At 39.9% G+C, this 12,382-nt stretch overlaps 1 protein-coding gene across 1 annotated transcript in view; it reads right to left on the bottom strand.

Annotated features, from left to right (window-relative positions):
- Window positions 1-12,382, bottom strand: part of CCDC170 (coiled-coil domain containing 170) — a 724,401-nt gene that overhangs the window by 162,784 nt on the left and 549,235 nt on the right. The gene's annotated exons all lie outside the window — the stretch shown is intronic.

The raw sequence follows: 12,382 nt of genomic DNA, 5'->3' as shown, positions 1-12,382 counted from the left end.
CCCATTAGCCTTATGAGTCTGATATGCAAAGCTATGGAATGCATCATCATGGACCTAATAAACAAGGATATAGGGAATCTCCAAACTCTGGATCCCACACAGTTTGGTTTTGTGAAGGGTAGATCATGCCTGCTCAACCTAGTCAACTTCTTTGAATCAGTCACCAGAGCCATGGGATGAAGGCACGGTGGTTTCTACAGCCTACTTTGATCTGGCCAAGGCCTTTGATACCATTCCCCACTCAGGAATCAGAAAAACTTATTAAGCTAGGCATCAACCCCTATATCACTAGGTGGGTTGCAAACTGGCTCACATATAGAACCCACAGTGTGAAAGTAGCTGACACCAAAACAGACTGGCGACCAGTCACAAGTGGAGTCTCACAAGGTTCGGTCCTGGGTCCTCTCCTGTTTGGTGTCTACTTCTCTAAAGTCCAGGCCAACATGAAGGAACTCTGGCTGACAAAGTTCACAGACGATTGCAAGTTGGGAGCTATTATTAACTCTCCAAGTGATGTTGACATCCTACAGAAAGGCCTCACTGAGACCAATGACTGGTGTCAGAACCATGGCCTTAAGCTCAATGCCAAAAAATGTGTTGTCATCCCCTTTAGGAAAAACCCGGTTCCCATGAATTATCACATTGATGGTAGTCCACTGAATACAGAAGGTGTTATAAGAGATCTGGGAACACAGGTGGACAGCAACCTCTCTTTTGACCACCACATTGCCACTATGGTCAGAAAGTCCTTCTATGTGGCACATCTCATTACTAAGAGTTTTGCATCCAGGAAGAAAGACGTCATTGTCTCCCTCTATTCTTCCCTCATTAGGTCAATCATCGCGTACAATGCCCCACTTGGTATGTACCTCACTAGACAACTGCAACAACTGGAGAGGCCGCAAAAATACCTCACAAAGAAGAACCTAGACCTTAAACACTTGTCCTATATGGACAGACTCAGAAAACTCCAACTATTCTATGTCTCATATCACTTACTTAGAGGCGATCTCTGCTTGACTTACAAAGCCATGTTTGACCCAGCTCTGTTGGAAATGCTACATCTAAAGAAATCCCAATTCCTCCGCACCATATGCTCCAGAGACCTCAGCCTCATTACCACAATCAACAGAACAAGCTAGAGGGACAGGTTCATAACCCAGAGACTGCCCATGCTATGGAATAGGCTTCCCATACATGTCAAACAGAGCACCTCACTCTTCAAAAGAAATCTTGATGAGTGGATGGGAAATAGAAAATTCACTCTGGAGATCACTCCAGTGGCTCTACTCGACAAAGGCACTGGGAACTAAGGTCATTTTGCATGATGCCAGGGTAACCCTATGGGCTAGGGCTTGTAAAGGCTCCAGGGCCATTAGCCTAGTACACACCTATGAACCTTTCAACTTACTTACATTTGCTAAGTAGTGTTAACATACTTCCATACATACAATTAAATCAAGTCCCAAACAGTGCATATACAGAAAATGTTGATGCTGACCTCATTAGCACTAACAGACTTCTAAGATGCTTTTGAGTGTGTGTGTGTTCTTATATCCTACAACATCCCTCTTGAATGAGCTACACTTCACTTTAACAGCCTTTGACATTCTTTATTGAAGTTTGCCACCTTCTAATGTGGAATATAATACTGCTTTTTTCTGGTCATGGCTCTGCACTGTTGTGTCATTCTGCACTGTATAAATAAAGCAGTATGACAGAGAAGATGAACATGAAGACAAATACTGAAAGCAACAGCAGATAAGCAGCACAAGGCCTGTCCAGTATATCTACTCATCTATTTACCTCCCTATTGTAATTTTGTTAGCTCTTACTTTATTTCTTGTCTAATGTTTGTCATACCCCTGGGATTCTATTCCTACAGCAAGCATGCCTTCATTCTTCTGTTGTGCTGTCCTTGTACATTATCTGGGAATTTACATCTTGTACTTAGCATCCTACCACAGGAAAAAGGATGCTTGTGTTACATTTCATCAAGCACCCTCCTGACCTTCTATTCAGCTGCCATAATCATGTCTTTTTTTTAATATACTTATACTTGTCCACTTAAACCTTGTGGACAGCATGCAATCACCTCACAGAAGGCAGATTTTTTTTTTGAAAATCAAAAGCTATTACATGTCCTTATTCCTCTGAAGGTCTATGTCTTCTGTTTTTTGCAATGACTCACATGTTGCATTCTACATTTACTTTTATGTAAGACACACTGGAATTAGAAGCTCTGCTGCAAAAGAGGTAGTATCAACAGTCTGCTTTTGGTGATATTTCGTCAGTGTACAAAAACATCCTATTGACCCTCCCTACTGCCTCTGCATGGTATCTAACCAGATTTAGTCTATGTAGCAAGACTACTCTGGTCTTGTACTTTCTCATCTATTATCCCTGCTCTCTCCTGCACTGTATTGCCTTCCACTTATTTCTTGTATCATGATGAATGGTTCTGTATATCATGACAATGGATTATACTTGCCAAACTCTGTACTGTTCCTTCTATTTATTTTAATCCTTTTTTTTTTCATGTTTTGTACCATCCTAGAATTTCCACACAGTTGTATATCTTAATTTCACTATAAAATGGTATACCCTCTCACCTTGTCCTTCCATAATCTCATTTATAGAAATACTAAATGAAGCTTATCCCAACAACATTCAATGGAACCCCACTGCCATTAGTTCCTATTTCAGCCATCAAGATTCAGAAGACTTTACAGCAGCTCTGTGGCAAGATGAAAAAAAGTTGTAAAGAATAGTGGTTCATGTGCCTGTAGGAATTGGCAGGGTGGAAGGGGGTAAGCGTCCATTACAGGCTTTGATTTCCAATAAGAGTGAAATGTACCAAGAGCATTATGTGTCAGCCTGTGGAGTTCAGAGCCAGCCAAGCCTGCACTGCCATATTGCATTTGTACTATGCAGCCATTGACAAATTGTCATGCAGAGACATGCCTCCCCTCAGCAGACTGTGGACTCAGAAGAGCCACAGGGGGTCACCTGAGGAGCAAGGTAGGCCACACCCCCCATGACTAGGAGTATCACTTGCTCCATACCACCTGATTCTTGTTTTAGACTGCAGAGCTGCTAGGGATTTCTGCAGGAAAGAATGCTACATAGAGCTGTTGCCTAGCCCAGGTATGCTTGGCTCCCATTCTGCTTTAACAAACTAGCCAACTGAATAAAGGTAGAAAAGCCATCAGGCAAGGTCCTGGGGAAGCAAAAACACTTATAATCACTTACAGGTGCTTCTAGACATGATGCCATGGCTTTCCCCAGTAACCTGATGCTGGCAGGCAAACTCCTTCTCAACTAACAGCCTTCTGAAGTATGATGATCTGTCCTACCCCTTCATAAATACTAGTCTATCTCCTTCTCCTTCCTACCGTTCAAACTATGGCACTAATCATCTTCCCTTCTTGCCACAGCAACCCTTCTGCATTATGGTGCAAGAGCACACAAAAGGATATCCAACCCACTGAAATATTAAGTAGTTCTATTTTTCTACTCTTCCGAGTAGATGTGTGAAATATTGTGATTAAAATACAGTAAATTAAACTGACAGCAGAAGGAGGAGGGAGACAATACCCTTTCCAGTAAGCCCATTGAGTGCATTTAACATTTTATGGCCTCCACTGCCTTATCCTCTCCCTTCCACTCTCTATACCTTATCTCCTGTTGAATACCTCTATAAATCCCCACATCTTTTTCTCTAGTAGTTCATTTCATGGATTCACAACCCTTTCCATGAATAAGCAGTTGTGTACATCCAAGTAGTGTGTCCCTAAGTTCTACTGCTTATGCCTCATTCCCGAAGTCTACATATTCATAACAACCCCTTCAAACTTCTTTGGCTTCATTTTGTGTTCTTATATATTGCAACTCTGTGTCTACTGGTCTCTAGACAAAGAAGCTCTCATGCCAGTATAACTAGTAATACACCTTCTCTCCATCCTATGCACTCTTCTGGTGACTTTCTGGTCAGCTCCTTCCAGCAGCCTCATATTCCAGGCCATGTATGGCTTCTAGCAAAGGCATGACCTAGCCTGGGCACAGTTTATCACAAGTGTTATATCTATGCTGCTGGAGGCTATTTCCCCTGAGTCTCCACCACAATATTCTGCCTCTCACTCTGCTCCTGGTAGTCCCATGTAGGTGAAATTAATACTCCAATACCATTTTCTTGCTTTATTGCAATGACTTCCACTCCCCAGAATAGATACTTCTCCTTTGGATTGCTGTGGCCCATATTCAGTACTTTGCATTCATCTGAAATGATTATCAAATACTACCCTCCTCACCAACAAGTCTGCATTTACAAATCCTTATATGTATCCCCCATTCCCCTACTGCTGTACCTATGTGTCATCCTCAGAGAGGATGTTCTTGTTCTATTTTATCTCAGGTTTCTCAGAAATAAACACACTGAAGATGGTTGTGCACACAACTGGCCATACAGCATTGCATTAGTAATTTTTTGTTATTTTTGACATTGTCTCTCTCACCCAAATTTTCTGTTTCCTACCATTAACTGTGCAATAGTCCATAACCCTCTACTTCTACTCATCTACTCATCTATTTTTTTCCCAGCTGCCTGAGGGGAAAGTGTTTATTGCAGTAAAACCAACAGTACAAATTGTGTTTTGTTCCACTTCACACCCAGATCTCTACATTTGTGGGTTGCATTAAGTGCATCACACCTACAGTGCATCAATTGTAGATTATATACACTTCATTTATCACAATGCATCTTAACAAAAGGCACTGAATTTGCTGCCTTTATTACCCAGCCCAGATTTAGCAGTTTATATATGAAAAATGTTTTTAACTGAACAAGCAGAGCAGAAAGTTATTTTGCTTATTCAGTTTAAAGCATTTCTGTCACAACTAAGAACTTTTCTTTTCAAAGCTCCAGGGGACCACTGTCCATTCTGCTAACAAAGGGATGCTTCACAGCTCATTAGAATGAAAACTAGAAAAAGTGAATGAGTTAAAGGCCCTGGTGAAGTGCAGGTCTACCAGTCCTTCCCTGCAACTTTAGCATAACACTGGGCTAGATGTGAGGCATGAATCTATGCAGGGTGGTATTCTATAGAAATAACCGATGACTGGGTGTGGTATATTAAAGATTTACACATGGTTGGTATGGTTTAATTATTGGGGCAGACACATACACACAAACATACATTCCACATCCCCTTAACTTTAAAAGAAAATAAGTAAATTAATAATTTAACATTTTAAATACATGGATTGCATATATAAGATATACCAGTGTGTTGTGTGAAATACAATACAGAATCAACATTTAAAAGCCCAAACTCACTATTGAACTTGCAAAAAAAGAACATTTTGACATTCTCAGCCAATTTATTCCATGTGCAGCCATTATAATGAACAGATTTATTAACCAGTCTCGAAAATCTTAAGTACTTCTAGATGCAAACTGTTCTCCTGTCAAGAAATTTTCTGGAACAAAATCTTGATGTGGAGCAATGCTATAAATAGCTCTGAGCATCTTTCTGAACTTCAGCCTCTTTGTGGTGAATCTTTACACCAACTGAAAAATAATTTTCTGTATTATGCCATTGGGCTACAAGTATTCATATCATAAACTAGGCGATCAAACCCATCCCATCAAAGTTGTCATTATTGTCAATGAACATCTAGATGGGTTTGCCATAGTGGTTAATGTCTTCACCTCATAAACACAAAGGTATATTTTATTTTGACCTCAGGATATTAACTAGGCTTAAAAGTAACCCCTCAGGGGAGTTAGCTTAATATTAACCAATCAATCTATTTGTTCATAGAATTAATTATCATGTAAATCATCAATAATGACATAGGAAACCTCCAAACACTGGATCCAATCCAATCTGGTTTAGTCAAGGGCAGGTCATGCCTACTCAACCTGGTGGACTTCTTTGAAAAAGTCGCCAAAGCAATGGATAACAGCAAAATGTTTCACACTGCCTACCTTGACTTGGCCAAGGTATTTGACTATGGACAGGATTAGGAATCAGTATATTAGAGGTTGGACAGTTTGGAGACAAGGCAAGAGAGGTGAGATTGCATTGGTTTGGACATGTGCTGAGGAGGGATGCTGGGTATATTGGGAAAAGGATGCTAAGGATGGAGCTGCCAGGTAAGAGGAAAAAAGGCCTAAGATAAAGTTTATGGATGTGGTGAGAGAGGACATGCAGGCGGTTGGTGTGAAAGAGCATGATGCAGAGGACAGGAAGAAATGGAAACAGAAGATCCGTTGTGGCGACCCCTAATGGGAACAGCCAAAAGAAGATGATGATGATCCCACACGAGCATTATTGATAAACTCAAGAGGTTGGGTATAAACCCTTATATCACCTAGTGGAAAGCCAGCTGGATCACAGACAAGAACCAGGAAGTTAGAATTGGGGATTCCACTTCTACAAACAGGCCAGTTACAAGCAGTGTCCCTCAGGGATCACTCCTCTGACCACTCCTTTTTGGCATTTACTTCTGCGAAGTCAAGGCCAATGTCAATAGCCTCTGGCTGACCAAATTTGCAGATGATTGCAAATTAGGAGCAGTCATAGAATCCCCCACCAATGCTAATGTTCTAGGAAAGGCTGAAACAGACAAATAACTTGAGTCAGAGCTATGGAGTAAAACTAAATGCCAAGAAATGCATAACAATATCCTTCAGGAAGTTATCCACCCCTGGTAACTATCATATTGACAACACAATGCTAAGAGTCAACACAGCAGTCAGGGATTTGGGGACACATATAGAAAGTAATCTAGCCTTTGACCATCATGAGTCTACAATGGTGAGGAAATCATTCTATATTGTGCAACTTAATAAACAAAGGTATGGCATCTAGGTCCAAGGTGGTCATTGTTCCATTGTATTTAGCATTCATCAGACCTATCATTGAGTACAATGCCCCCATTGGTATGTACCTAACCAGGCACATTCAACAATTGGAAAGTCCACAGAAGTTCTGAACTAAGAGAATGCAGGGTGTAAGTAGCATGCCATATGCAGACAGCCTCAAAGCCCTCTCCCTGCACTCTGTCTCCTACAGGCTGTTGAGGGGAGATCTATGCCTGACATACAAGGTATTGTCAGACCCCACCATGACAGACCTCCTGCCTATCTGAAAAAAAAAAAAAAACAGCACCTATGTCTTTAATGGACAGGTGCAGCCAGTAAATGGTTCACCTCCAAGACCCAGTTGTAAATGCTGCATCTCCCAAACACCTGCTTACACTTATCAAGGGTACCAAAAATTGTCAGAGGATTGGAATGCACAGCTAGGCTTAAAAAGAACCTAGAGGGCATTAGCCTGCTACATACCTATGAACATTTACTCAATGAAGCTGCTCAAGGAATGTAGCAAAGTGGCTGCTCCTTTACACAGCAGTGGATTGGCATGCCCACATTAGGGGCACATAGGTACAGATAGGCAGGACCATTATAACCACACAACCCTTATGCCTGAAATGAAATGTAGTATTCTGCAGGTATATGTGTGGGTGATAATTTTATTGCACGGTTAAGGTAGTATGGATATCAAAGTTTGTAGTGCTGTGCAAACGTATGCTATAAATCAGACATTATTCCCACTTGTAAAGGTGTATAGGGATTCAGCAGTAGAGTTGTTATGTCTGTGCTCACCCTACAGTTGTGCACTACTGTTATTAACAAGTTCAAGCTCACTGTCAATGAGTAAGGCTGTTGCAGGATGCCTGACAACAACGCATTTCTCCCTGACAGTATAGTAGTACTAAGTCAAACTGTGGAACAGCCCACATTGAGGTAGCATCTCTGGTTAACATACTTCCTTACCTCCATTCTCTGATTTGAATAAATGCTTCCTTTTTTTTCTACAGTTCTACATATCAGAACCCTGCATATAGCAAGATACGTTGCTGTACTCTACATAATTCTGTAGTATTTCTGGTGGATTCCTTGTTGATTTAGTATAATAAAACTTGGCCTGCACTGTCTGCCTTATAACAGATTATGACATTTTTCAGGTTTTCAGATATTAACAACCAATAAGATGTTAGTAACTTTGCGATAAGGTGAACAGCCATTAGAATTTGTATTAGAGATTCATAGAACCAATAGGAGTGAACGATTTGTTAGATAAAAAAAAAAAATAAAAGCTAACATTAAAATCAATTTGATTGACTTCAAGTCCCTACTAGAAAATCTTTACATGGAGAGATCTTCACACAAGTGTTATTATACCTTTCAAGATATCAACATTTCATAAATTCAAAATGTTGGAGATGTAATAAAATAAATAGAGCTGACTGGATTATGGATTGTGAGAAATTAGAGGGATTTTGGGATGAAATAAACAATTTTCTAAAGGAATTTGGAAAGATAATTGTAATCATGCAAAACAACAATTTTAACAAATGTTCCTTTTCCTTCTGTAATTAGTAGTAATCAATATGGAATGTTTTGGACTTTTCTTGCAGTTACCAGAAAAGCTATTACTAGAAAATGGAAATCTGAATCAATGCACTTTGTTTAAAGATTTCTTAAATGTAGCCACTATTTTATGTAGTAATACAAACAAACAAAAAGTTCAGGACTGTAGATAACAAAGTGAAAACAAGCTGATGGGGAGATGTTAATTGCTAAATATAATGGAAATTAGCATTGAAGAAATAGTTAACTACTATTCATTGTTTCTGAACTTAGTTGTTATTTAAGAAAAGAAATGTTTGCAATGTCTTCCTTTCTTCTGTATATAATGTATATATGTCAAAATCAATAAAAATCCTTTTGGAAAAAAAGAATTTGTAATGGAGAAAGTCATGCTGATCGAAGACACTAATTTCTACCTTCCAGTGGAGATACAACAATGCAAATTCTCAGAACATTCACACTTTCTCAGGAAATTTTTATCCATTTGGACAAGTCCCTCCATTTGCCATTACTTGACACATATCCAGGACTAGAGGTAATATGCTTAAATTCACACTTTTCAGCAAAATTATGGCATTCCTGAATCATAGACTGTGACTCACTCTCATGCATTACTACTTCTGGAATACCATGTCAGGCAAAACCAGATTTCTTGATTACAGTGTCACTATGAAGTTTAATATATTTGTACATTAAGATTTTAAATAATAGTCTACACAGAAAAAAAATGAGCATCTCTGAAGAAAAGCAGAGAGAAGATTTAGTCTTTCATGTAGTAGCAATTCTTCATTCCGATTCTGTTTCCCTGAACTTGCAGAAATCACATCCCTGAACCAGCTTCTCAATATTCTCAAACATTTTAGGCCATTAGAGACTGTAACAAGCCATTTATTTGCACATAGTTGTACCCAAATCTAAATCTTTAATCTTGTGAAGCACTGCATTACAAAGCTGTGTGTGTGTGTGTGTGTGTGTGTGTGTGTGTGTGTGTGTGTGTGTGTGTGTGTGTGTGTGTGTGTGTGTGTGTGTGTGTGCATGTAACAAGTTTCAAACTTGATATAGTATATGATATAATTGTTTTTGGAGGAAGCATTTTACATCCAAAATTTAAGTTATGTAAGTATTTAAGGTTTAAACACACACACATTAAGAAGCATACACATGGAAACACACATTCAAAAATACAGATAGACATAAAAGAAAGACTCACACACATATACACAGAAATAAACACACTCGCACTCATACTCATACACTCACAAACACAAAGCAATTATACTTTCTTCCTCAGCTGCATACATCCAGGTCTCATATTAAGAAAAAAAAACTCATATTAGGAAAAAAAAACATAGACAACAATGTATTGTAGCTCTGTCTCCACACTCCCTACCCTCTCTCTTTACTGTCCATGATATAAAACATAATGCTGCTCTATATAATTATTTATTATGTAAATCAGTGAAGAATAAAATCAGTCAATATTGCCAGAAATTAAAAGTTTCGTACCTCCGTGCTGATAGACTACCGGCTTCAGTCAGCATTCTCGCTCTCGTCTCTCACCCTCTTACTTACAATTTCATACACACAAGAGCACACACACACATGCACGCATGCGCATGCGCGCACACACACACACACACACACACACACACACACACACACACACACACACACACACACACACACACACACACACACACACTTTTTTTTGTTTTTTTATGTATTTACTTTTTGTTTTGATTTTACATGCATTAAACAGCAGAACTCACTAGGACAGAGCAAGAGGGGCAACTGCCCAGTGTGCAAAGTCCTGGGGGGTCACAATCAGCCCATCCTGATTGCTCTTTAATGCAATATAAACGTTTGCTTGTTTACTCCTTCATTCCATACCCAGATAAGCTAACTCATCTCTGAAACTCTCTGGTAGCTCAGCAAATTCCATGATTTTTTTTCTCTCACTCCAAACTATAGAGTTACATGATGACTGTTGGCTAATGGAAACTTCACCTGGACATCCTTGATCCCCTTCATCTTGAGTAAGGCAAAATCCAAAATTCTACCCTCTCTGGAACAGTCTTACACAACTGGTTGAACTTTTCATGTTCCAGTACCTCCAATATCTCAATCAAGTCCTGCTACCTCTGTAGCCTAGAGCTTGAAATCTCCCAGTCTATTCCTGACAGATTTCATCCCCCAAGAGCACAACCATTTGCCTCCTTCCTCACTTCTTTAGTCTTTCCTTCTTTCATTGACTGATGCATCACCTTTTCTTCCTCTCTGACCTTGCATATGTTGCCCACCTTTTTTCAGACTTCAAACCAAAGGGGGTAAAGGTCACACTGACAAACCATTTGGTAAAAACGACAAGAAAGTTCCAGCTGCTATTCTACTTCTGTTCTTCACTTCTGTGTCATTTCTATGTAAATGATACCCTAGTAGCTTCATGTCCCACCCAATCATGTCAGCATCCCATGTTTTTGTGATGCAAAATAAGTTCACCTTCCTTTTCTGTATCACTACTTACAGTTCTCTGCGTTTCTACCCACACTCCTTGCAATACATACTAATAATGTTTTTCAGCCATACTCAGTATCACATGTATCTGCTACTCTGCTATGTTCCTTATTCATTTTTTTGTCTGACTCCTGCTTGATCACCTACTCTCTTCTTCTGTTTCTGTGAAACACCTTACACATGCCATCTTAGTATAAAGTTACAATCTTAAAGAAGTACATTTCCCATTTCTAAGCATCACTGTCCCTCTGGACTATGACAAAGGTTGTCTTTGGCACACATTTCATCTCTCTGCCAGGTCTATTTCTGTTCTGCTACGTGCATGCCCCAGTCCCTTGATCACTAATGCAGTCAGCCATTATATACCCTGATCCTCTCTCTTCTCAACATGCTGACTGCTAGCAAAGATAATGCTTCTGAGAATGCTACCTCTTATCCACTCTCCTTTAATCTCTCTGTCATATCCCTAGCCCTGATCTGTGTTTTGATAAGCTTCAGCGTACACTCACACCACAACACCTGCCCACCCTTTCTGTTACTAGTCTGGTAAACTCCTCCAATGTTTTCCTTATGTCTAAGCCATAAGACCTGCTTTCTGTAACCTGGTCTGCACAGAACTCCTTTGCCAAGGCTCTAAATCCCCTTGGTGACTATGTCTGCAATCACCCAAATCTCTTTTCTGTCCCCACACTGACTGCTGTTTTGTTTACTACCTGCCCCATGTAACAGCCTGTAACTTCTCCTTCATCCAGTTCTATAATTCCAGACATCCTCCCTCCAGTTCTACAATCACTAGAGCTGTTCCCTATCTGCATTGGTTGACTCCTTCCCTGTACTGCAGTCGATTCCTTTTCTATCTCTACTCCATTCTTCTTCCACACTGTCATTACTTTTCACTTTCTGTTCCCTCACAATCAGTTGAACACCCCTCATTGTCCACCATTCCACCCTCCTGTTCTCCTTGTGGTGTGGACTCCTAAGTGGCCACTTTGGATTTGTCTCCCTTCTTCAATAGTCACTGCTGTGGGCAGCTGTCTTTTCATCTTGGTTGTTTCCTCTTCATCCTATTTTATGTGAATGCCTCTCCTTCATCCCCCTTCACCTTACTCTATGCCATTAAACGTACCTTTATTTCTTGGGAAATCTCTGCATATTTCTCCTGTCCACTGTATTTCTTTGCCTAACTTTTTCTATCTCATCTTATTTACTGTCCTGCTTATCTTTAGTCTTAGTTTGCCTTTTCTTGTCTGACTGCAAAATCTCTACCTCCCTTATTCTGAACAGAAGCTTCCATATTCTTCTGCAGACCCCACATCCTGTGCCACCCCAAATATTCCCGACCCATTTATCTCACATGCTGGACATATCACCCAGTTCTCTTCTACTCTTATACAAGCTATACTGCCCCTTTCATACGGTTCCATTTAC

The sequence above is a fragment of the Protopterus annectens genome, chromosome 1.part0 (genome assembly GCF_019279795.1).
Source record: "Protopterus annectens isolate FY-2018-M chromosome 1.part0, PAN1.0, whole genome shotgun sequence".
Lineage (NCBI taxonomy): Eukaryota > Metazoa > Chordata > Ceratodontiformes > Protopteridae > Protopterus > Protopterus annectens.
This window is presented reverse-complemented; position numbering and strand designations above follow the sequence as displayed.